The following is a 10,898-nucleotide window of genomic DNA, read 5'->3' on the forward strand; positions in this document are numbered from 1 at the left end:
AGCTATAGCTTACATGAAAAAAAAAATCACAAACATGACACTTGTAAATTAAATAATTTTATATATACTGATTTATTCATTAATGTGCAACGTTTTATTTTTTAAACAAATCATGAGCTCTAAAAGATTTTCAGAATTTTTACAACTTTTTTGTTTTAGACCATCTACAAATGTTAAATCTTAAAATAAAATATTTGGGTTAACACTGCATCTTTCTGGGGGAAAAAATGCAGCGATTGATATAGTTGATTTATATTTATTTTCAAAGCTTCAATGTACTGTTAAAAAACCTTTATTATTTTTTATTTAATTCTAATAAATAAGTTCTTGTTAAAAACTAACCAAAATTAATAATATTTTGCTTATAATTTCTGCACAGGAGAGACTTGGTGTTGTTTCCAAACAAAAGGAAATATATCGGTATCGGCATCGATATCGGCCAAAATGAGTTGAAAAATATCGGCATATCGAATATCGGCAGAATTCCAATATCGTGCATCCCTAATATATATATATATATATATATATATATATATATATATATATATATATATATATATATATAAATATATATTTCATTTCCATTTAGTTTGTTGAAGTATTAAAATAACTCAAATTAAGTAAAACTAAAACGTAATAAAAGACCTATACAGACATAATAATTGACATAAAAAAGACATTAACTAAAATGAAAATAGATAACAAATACAAATCACGACAGTATAGTTTATAAGTAATCCTAAGAAATAACACTGAGCCAAACACACATGCTAAAAACAACAACTTAATTACACATACTAAGAAATTGTTATAAAAACTGAAACAGAAGTGAAACAAATAGTAGAAAAGAGGAGAAATAAAAAGTGATACTTATATCCTTTGCCGGTGTCCCAGCCCGGTGGAGTCGATGGTCTTTACACTCTTCAGTCTTCACACACGGAGGCCTTCACACGACAACTGCCGCGGTAAACTAAGCTTTTTTATACCCATGTAACAAAATACTAATTTAATTTAGCTGAACACACTTTCCTTATTTTTCCACGACAAATGGCCAAGCAAGCGCAGACACTGACAAGATACGCGAGACAGAACGAGACCAAACAGATATCAGCATGTCTCCACTCAGTAAACAGAACAAGCGTTACAGACTTAATGACCCTCAGTATGCAGTAGTAGTTGAGAGAATTGTGTTACCTTGATTAAAATCATTTGATTAAAATACGTTTGATCGTGAGTTAAAACACCCCATTTTAATTACGCAATGTGGTATTTTTTACAGTTAAACAGAATATTTAATGAGAAAATATGCAGGGCAAAACTTGATGTTATATCCCTCTGGAATTGATGGGATGATTTTTACTAGCACAGAGTCAGAGCTGAGCGTGACACACTTCTGAAGAGGCTTTTTGACTGGGATTGAGCATGTGCATGCATCCCTTGTCAAATCTAGCATTACTTGCTATTATTGCTGTAACAATAACGACAAAAGCCCCAAACTACTGAATAAACCATTTGCAAGATTTCAGAAGGACTGCTTTACCAACCATAACCAGCTGAAAACATTGCCTAAACAGCTGTTGGTGTAGCCCACATGGTCAAGGTGACATCAGTTGAAAAATCATTTTAATTCAATCTTAAAACACAAAACAACTGTGCAAATAGGATCAATAATGATTGCCATGTTCAATATAAATTCTGCTTGTGCTGTCAATCCAAAATTATTTTAAGAGCATGCAACATGTTCATTATTTGACAGACAACTCACTTACCTTTTGAAAAATGCACTATTAGGCTGCAGGCACAAAAACTGCCAATAATCCAAACACAGGGCTTTAAATCTTGACATTTTCAGGGCTGAATGCTCAGTCACATGGCAAAATGATCAAGCTCCGTTTTCGCCTGAGAGACGCAAGCCAAAGATTCGTGCAGCAGAGAAGATCTCTGTGCGTGTTACATGCTGTTTGTAGGTCGTGCAATGCTGCAATGAATCTGATGGGCTAAACACACCTGACAGTCCCACCGTCCAGCTTTCTGCTTCCTCTTGCAGCTGTGAAGAACCCAAAGCATCCTCCAGAGCTCACAGACAAGCCTGGTACACTCTGTGTATCCAGGAGGAGAGTCCTACAGCGTTCGGCTCCTTGATAAGGAAACCAGGTCAGCTCCAGATCCACCCTCACTGCATCAGCTTCAGCGTCTTCACATATAGATCCAGAAAACACCCAGAGCATAGAGTCTCTGACATGCACCTCGGAGTATACTGTATAAACCGTATCAGATTGACATCTGAGAGTGAACTTCCAGAGTGCAGGTGCTCCGTGCTGCAGGATTTTCCTCAGCTGTTCCCTACGAGTGCATTACAGCCACTGCATCCATGAAGAGATCTCCACCTATATATGCTGAATGCTGGTTGCCTGGCAACAACATCACTACTGAACTTGCAAATGGTTTGCTGACAATACCCCGGTGGTTCGCTGTCAGAGGGGAGGGACTCCCTCATCCTCAATACTATGATGTCATGTACATAAACCATAGTGTATATTAATTCTACTGCACTGAAAAATAGTGCGGTCTTGCAGTAAATAGAGAAATGTAAAGCAGCTTTTCTCAACAGACCCATCTGTAAGGCTCAAGCGCCATTATTACAATGATTCACAACAGAACCACTAAGAAGCATGAGAAATGTACAGCATTTCGTTTGACATGGGGTTACTGGCTGAGGAACATTTTGAGAGACATTTGATGGCACATGCCCAGCTAACAGGGAATGTTCTCACAACTTTCAATGTTTTTTAACAGTTAAAAAAATGTTAGGACAAAGCATACTTAGAACATCATTCTTCGAATATCCTTGTGATGCTATTCATACTTGATGAACATTCTAACAACGTTGAGAAAACCTTCTTAGACCAACATTCTCGGATCGTCCTTAGTCTGGGACTAGCCTTATGCCATGTCTGTGAAACCGGGGTAAGTGTTTGCTTTTTGGTCAAAAAAGCACATTCTCAAGATGCAGAAATGCTAATTTATTAATAACTTCAAGGCCAAAGCACTTGTAGCTTGCATCGGTTTTAATATGATGTCACACTCTGTGTGAACATAATTCAACACATAATACTTACATAATACTTAAGTGTAAAAATATGCAATCTACTCCACTTTACAGCAATGCTGCAATCATGCAAGCTAGTGTTCTTTTTAATAGGTCACACCATAATTTATCAATCTCCTGTTGATCACAACTTTAACTTTGGAAAGCATTGAAATTCCAATGAACTTGAGTTGCCTGTCTACTTTATTAGCATTCACATGAAATGAAGGAAATGCCCCTTTACGTTTTTTTTTTTTTTGTCTAATAATAAAGGGACACCAATTAGACCCTACCAGAGCTTTGAGTCATAGACAGAGGTGGCATGCAGGTATCATTCAGCACAACATTATAATGCCATCATATTCACTCCAAACCTCCTTCTATGAGCGCTGCACATTCAAGCTGAAAGCACATTGATTGATTAGTGCAGCTCACAGCAGAGACAGTCACAGTTTATAGCATCTACTGATGCACTGAAGTGTTCATGAGAGTCTGTGAGCATCAGCCATCAGCATCGAAAGAAACTGCCGTCAATAAATCAGTCATAAAGGGATCACAAAGAAGAGAACACACACAAATGATGCAGTTTTAAAACAGCTGCAAATTATTCTAATTCTCACAAAAAACTGCATCAATGATGAAACGATTTCTTCATGTTGTAAGCATAAACTTTATAAAACATTGTAAAAATGTACGCAAAGAAAGACAAGCAGCATGTTAAGAAAAAAGGGTATACTGGGTATATTTAATTTTTTTATTCTATCTTCATTTCTAAATGTAATAATTCTGCATTTTGTTTACTACAGGAATTTAATTGAAATTAAAAAAAAATAATAATTTACAATCCTGATCCAAAAAATTTAAACTACAGTGTTTTTGCTGTGTAAAGATGTTCTGCCACTTATCCAAGTGTCTTCATCAGTTGTAAAATGAAGGAAATAAGACTAGTGTTTATCATGACATGACTACATTGTCTATTTGTATAATTGTATATTATTCTTTTACTATCTGTGTCCTGTCCTGTTGCTGTCTCTCTGTTGCACTGTGGAGCTTCTGTCACTACAACTAATTCCTTGTATGCGTAAACATACTTGGCCAATAAAGCTCATTCTGATTCTGATTCTGACTAGTGAACTGCTTCACTGAAGGTGTGAATTGGACCCATCAGCAGCATCATTCATCCAAGCTGCTTGTCCCCTGTATATTGGTGAGGATGCAGGAGTCGGCCCCAGCGTCTCTGGCTGTTGGCGGAAACACCCTGGATGGATGGTTAGTCCATCACAGGGCTGACACACACACACACACACACACTTACAGGCAGTTTATTGTGTCTACTTCACCGATGCTGCATGTCTTTTGGACTGTGGGGAAACCTGTGCTCCACCCAGAGGAAACCCACGCAGACACAGGGAGAACATGCAAACTGCACAGAAAGACCTCCTAGCTCGGCCGGGACTGGAAACAGGGACCTTCTAACAAGAACGACGCTGATCGTGCTTAAGCCCACTGCCTACTACTCAATAGACTGCAGCTCTACCTCCATATTTCAGGTTGCTGGACAGACTACAACTCTTCCTTCTCGCCTGATGCCAGTGTGACATATCCTGATCAATATCACACCATGTTCATTCTTTTAGGCCAGAAGAGAACTGGATCTTTCTGTCAGCTGATGGAGTTTGAGTTCTTTGCCACTGTTGCCTTTGGCTTAATTAGTTGAGGTCTGAAAGATTCACAAATAACCTGCCTGATTTATCTCAACTGCTCTGTGTACCCATAAATACACATGAACTAGACGAAATGACTAGCAACATGGGCACTATCTTCTCTAATACATTAGAAGATGTTGCCCCCTCCAATTTAAAAAGGTTAGAGAAAAACGTACTGTGCCATGGTACAACAGTTATACCCATTCTCTTAAGAAAGAAGCTCGTAATCTTGAGCGCAAATGGAGAAAAACTAACTTGGAAGTTTCTAGAATTGCGTGGAAAAACAGTATGTCCAGCTATAGACAGGCTCTAAAAGCTGCCAGGGTAGAGCATATCCGCAAACTCATAGATAATAACCAAAACAATCCAAGGTTCTTATTTAGCACAGTGGCTAGATTAACAAATAAACAGACACCGCCCGATCTAAATATTCCCTCACAGTTTAAAGTAATGATTTTATGAATTTCTTTACTGATAAAATAGATAACATCAGAAATACAATAACAAATGTAGATTCTACTGCGTCTAGTATTTCAGCTTCATTCATCGCACCCAAAGAAAAACTGCAGTGCTTTACAACTATAAGACAGGAAGAGCTAAATAAACTTATCAGTGCATCTAAACCAACAACATGTTTATTAGATCCTGTACCCACTAAACTACTGAAAGAGTTGTTGCCTGTAGCAGAAAAACCGCTTCTCAATATTATTACCTCATCGTTATATTTAGGTCACGTCCCAAAACCATTCAAGCTGGCGGTTATTAAGCCTCTTATTAAGAAACAACAACTAGATTCTAATGAACTGGCAAATTACAGACCCATTTCAAATCTTCCGTTTATGTCAATTTATATCAATTTTAGAAAGAGTTGTGTCTGCTCAATTGTGCTCCTTCTTGCAAAAAATGATCTCTATGAAGAATTTCAGTCAGGTTTCAGGCCTCACCATAGTACAGAAACTGCACTTGTTAAAATTACAAATTACTTGCTTTTTGCGTCAGACCAAGGCCGCACCTCATTGCTAGTATTATCATTTATACAAAAAATTATCATTTAAATGTTGTTTTTCCTAAATGCATTTATATTTAGGGGTAGGACACTTGGGATTGCATTTTCATCGTGAGACGTGTGATAATTGTAGCAAAATTCAGTGCGAGTTTCAAAATGCATTCAGAGCCAAAAGGGTAGCAAAATGGTGATTTAAATGTCTTTTATTTTTTCTTAAATGCATTGATACTTACATATATTAATATGCTTTCCTGTAGCTCAAATAGTAGAGCATGGCGCTAGCAACGCCAAGGTCATGGGTTCGATTCCCAGGGAAAGCAAGAGCTGATAAAAATGTAAAAACTGTAACTTGAATGCAGTGTAAGTCGCTTTGGATAAAAGCGTCTGCTAAATGCATAAATGTAAATATATGACGTTTCAATTGCATTTTCATTAAATACCCCGCAATGAATATAGTTTAAGTCATTGTGGATTTGAAAATGCATTCCGGGTGGAGCACCCCCCCCCCCCCAACTGTCAATCATTACATCAAGGCGGGTCTCGGCAACAGGACGCACGATAGGTCAATATTCACCATTGAGAAAGCGATCCGACCTTAAACAGACCCAACCGCAAAAATAACTGCGCATTTACGGACTAAACCAGCAGCCGTAGTCAGCTGCGCTGTGCATTATAGGACGAGGAAGTGTTTGTTGACAGTTTGCAGTTTAGCATGGTAGGTCGTGGACAAACTTGGGGTTGTGAGGAGGTGCGGAGCCTCAAAATAGCAGTGTGCTGTCTGCTGTATTTTACTCCTGTCTTTGTTTACTTCCGGGAGCACCGTTGGAATTTTCCCGCACGCTCTTTCTGACCAATCAAAAAGCAGTTTAGGGAATGTGTTCAAAGACACATCTAGCCAACAAGTGAAGCGGATGTTGTCACGTGACTGCATTTTGGCTGGATTCAGCTGGTTCGGACCAGAGCAAACAGTGTGGTGTGAAAAGGAACCAAAACGGCTAAAAATAGCTACAATGTATAATTTTTTGCCTTTGGTCCGGACCAAATGAACCGAACTACAGATGTGAAAGCACCCTCAGTGAGTGGGTCGATGGAAGGAAAAAAATAAGCCAAAAAATATCTTAAACTTTTTTCATCAATAATCAATGTGTTTGTGTCGATGTAAAATCCATACATTATATATTTTAGAATATTACAATAATTCATCATTTGTCACGTATAATACACCAACCAATCATGATCTGGCTCAAGTTCAAATTTCGTTGGACAATAATGTGAAGTGGAGCGGTCGTTTTCCGTTCTTATTCATAAATCGGTAGAAAATGACGTGGGACAGACAAGCTTATTTGTGGAGTGATCTGGATCTGCGGTTTGTCTCATTTTATAAATCAAATTACATCGCTGAGAAAATAGATGCTGAATGACTACAAAAGCACAAAAAAAGGTAATCAGTAGGCTATTCAATTCACTTATATTTGTGTATCACACCGTTTCATGAAACTCTCATAGTTAATGAAGCCCAAGGGCCACGTACAGGCCTGTTATGTGAAGTGTAGGCTGCCGAAATGACTTTATTATATTACCATTTTTGATAATTAGGCATTACGCAGCATTAGGAAAGTGTCTTATGCTCATCAAGCCTGCATTTATTTGATCAAAAATACAGAAAAACTGTAATATTGTGAAATATTACAATTTAAAAGAATATTTTTCTATTTTAATATACTTTAAAATATCATTTATTTATGTGATTCAAAGCTGAATTTTCAACATCATTACTCCAGTCTTCCTTGTGAAATTATTCTAATATGCTGATTTATTATCAGTGTTGGAAACAGTTGTGCTGCTTAATGTTTTGTTTTTATTTTAATTTTATTTATTTATTTATTTTGGAACGGTGATACTTTTTTGGGGTTCATTGATTAATAAAAAGTTTAAAAGAACAGCATTTATTCAAAATAGAGATGTTTTCTAACAATCTTTACTATCACTGTTTCTATCAATTTAACAAATCCTTGCTGAATAAAAACTAATTTCTTTAAATATATATATATATATATATATATATATACTGACCGCAAGCTTTTGAACGGTAGTGTATATTGTTACGAAATTTATATTTTTAAAAAATGCTGTTCTTAATTAACATTTTATTCAAAGAATCCTGAAATAAGCATTTCATAAAATGTATTTTAAAGTATATTAAAGTATATTTTGATCAAATAATTGTAGGCTTGATGACCATAAGTGACTTATTGCAAAAATATAAAATATTAATGTATCCAAACTTTTGACCTATAATTTTATTTTATTTTTTTCCCCCCTCACATTGCAACTTTTTTCACATTTGAGCCCCTGCCCCTGAGGAACTCTCTGCAGAATAGCACTGTCTGTTTGCTTATGTGCATCAATCCGAGTGTAAACGGTGAGAGATGTTGAGGCAGGTGAAAAGCGTTTGGTTAATGGTGAATATTGACCTATCGTGCGTCCTGTTGCCGAGACCCGCCTTGATGTAATGATTGACAGCTGGGGGGGGTGCTCCACCCGGAATGCATTTTCAAATCCACAATGACTTAAACTATATTCATCTTGGGGTATTTAATGAAAATGCAATTGAGACGTCATATATGTAAGTGTCAATGCATTTAAGAAAAAAATAAAAAGACATTTAAATCACCATTTTGCTACCCTTTGGGCTCTGAATGCGTTTTGAAACTCGCACTGAATTTTGCTACAATTATCATGCGGTCTCACGATGAAAATGCAATCCCAAGTGTCTTACCCCTAAATATAAATGCATTTAGGAAAAACAGCATTTAAATTATAATTTTGCTACAGTTTTTGCTTGGACATGTTAAACATATCTAATCAATTTGGGTGATACATTTTCATTTTCATTTTGCAACTTATAAAGCTTTAAAATATGTTTTTAATATGCATATTAAAACTAGTGTAGAAAATGGCAAACTTAAATTATATAATTGAATTTTCATTTTCATTTTGCACTACATGTTGCACATATGTATGGGAAAATGTAAATTTAAATACAGAAATACATTGCCACATTTATTCATTTAGCTGACGCTTTTATCCATAGCGACAATTGCTATGTAAGTAGCTCTGGAGCAACTAGGGGGTTAAGTGTCTTGCTCAGGGACACATTGGTGTCTCACAATGGATTCGAACCCGGGTCTCTCACACCAAAGGCATGTGTCTTATCCACTGCGCCATCACCACTCCATTGCCATTTTGCATATTACATTGCAGATTGAATTTGGCTACACATATGCTTCCATAGCAGGGTGGTTCCTAGAGAACCAATTTCCCCCTCGGGCTGTTCTCCTGGATGCATTCACACCAGCAGCAGGAACTTTGAAGCGGCCGACAGCAAAGTCTTCATGCGCTGCATTTACATGTCAGCAACCGATGAATGGAGGACGCCATGATCTGAGCTATTTTTGTTGTGTGTTTTGGGTTTCGTGATAATGGAGATAGAATGTAAATGCACAATTTACTTGACTGAAAGAGCAAAAAGCTGGGCTAAGAGACGAAATCTCCAATGACAACTTTCAGTGTTACATATCGAGGCAGAGAAAAGAACACAATGCTGCAGGCAACAGGTAAATGGCGTTATCGCTGTTTTCCATGGAGTAAGTATTTTTACATGTCTTTTTAAAAATGCCGGGTAGCCAGTGTTTCGTATGCGTTTGGCCAATCAGCGTACACTTACAATCACTAGTAGTTCCTATAGATCTGTTTTAGACCCTACTCTGAAGTAGTAATGAAGGAGTCCAAACGGAGTTCATAGAACTAAAACTGTTCCTAGTTCCTGCGGTGCAAACACGCCAAAAAGCAGGTACTTCCGGCAATAGTTCAGGTACAATGAAAAGGCACCGAAAGGCCCTATTGAGTAATATCATCGATTTGACGGCACGGACACTATCGGATGAGAACAAAACTTGAACTGAATTGAGCTGAATAACGACACTAACCATATACAGTATTGAATACTGTTGGTAACACTTTAGTTTAGGGACCAATTCTAGTTGCTCATAAGCATGCCTGTTATTAACATATTGCCTGTTTATTAGTATTTATAAAGCAGTATAGACGTTTCATCGGGCGCACACGCGCCTGGCCCGAAGTTAACTTCCAGTCTGTGTTTGTTTATCAGTCTGGTTAGTGGCGCCGACTACAAACGCAGTTAAAGTTAAAGTGATGAGTAAGTTTGGCTCAGGTTGTTGTGCTGTGGGATGTGTTTCCCATATATTTATTAATTTGTGGCGACCCGCCGCGATATCAAAACTGACCGATTTTCCAAAAGGCTTTGTTGAATAAACATGAGCACATACTGCACGTTTAAAAATCAAAACGAGGTGCGGGTGTTTTTATATCACTGTATTTCTGAAGGAAGACTGTCTTTCGAAAGTTTTCAATGTCATTCATTTTCATTTCATCTTGCATGTAATGCCTGATAAAGCAGCGTTTGTGAGGTCAGCGCTGCTTTGTGTACAGCCGTTACCGGTGAAACCGCTATTTCTCCCGCTTTAAAGCGCCTCCTGCTGGCAGAGAATGAATTAGCATTTTCAATAAGTCCGTCTGATTTACGCAGCAAACACAGTTTGCTCGTTATCAAAAATAATAGAGACTTAGCTGTTGTTATTGATTCTATTTGGAAGTCTATCGAAGTGAAGTTAGGGCCACAAAAGTAACGTTTATGTTGTTGCCGTTGAAACGTCTATATTCTACATCTCTAATCCCACCCAATAACCAAACTTAACTACCGCACTAACTTAAGTTTATTGGGTTACACTTTATTTTGATAGTCCACTTTAGACATTCTACTAACTATAAGTAACTTTGTAACTAGATGTCAACTAATTCTTGTTAATTTGCAACTACATGAGTAGACTGTTCTAGGGTTAGTAGAATAAGTTGGCATATACTTGGAAAGTTTGTCATAGTCAGTATGTTGCATGTTGTGGACCCATAAAAATAAATTGTTAGAAGATATTAAGCAGACAGTCTACTAATACTCTAATGACTGCTAGTTGCAAAGTTACTTACTGTTAGTAGAATGTCTAAAGTGGACTATAGAAAT

Source organism: Barbus barbus, assembly GCF_936440315.1.
Source record: "Barbus barbus genome assembly, chromosome: 41".
NCBI classification, from domain to species: domain Eukaryota; kingdom Metazoa; phylum Chordata; class Actinopteri; order Cypriniformes; family Cyprinidae; genus Barbus; species Barbus barbus.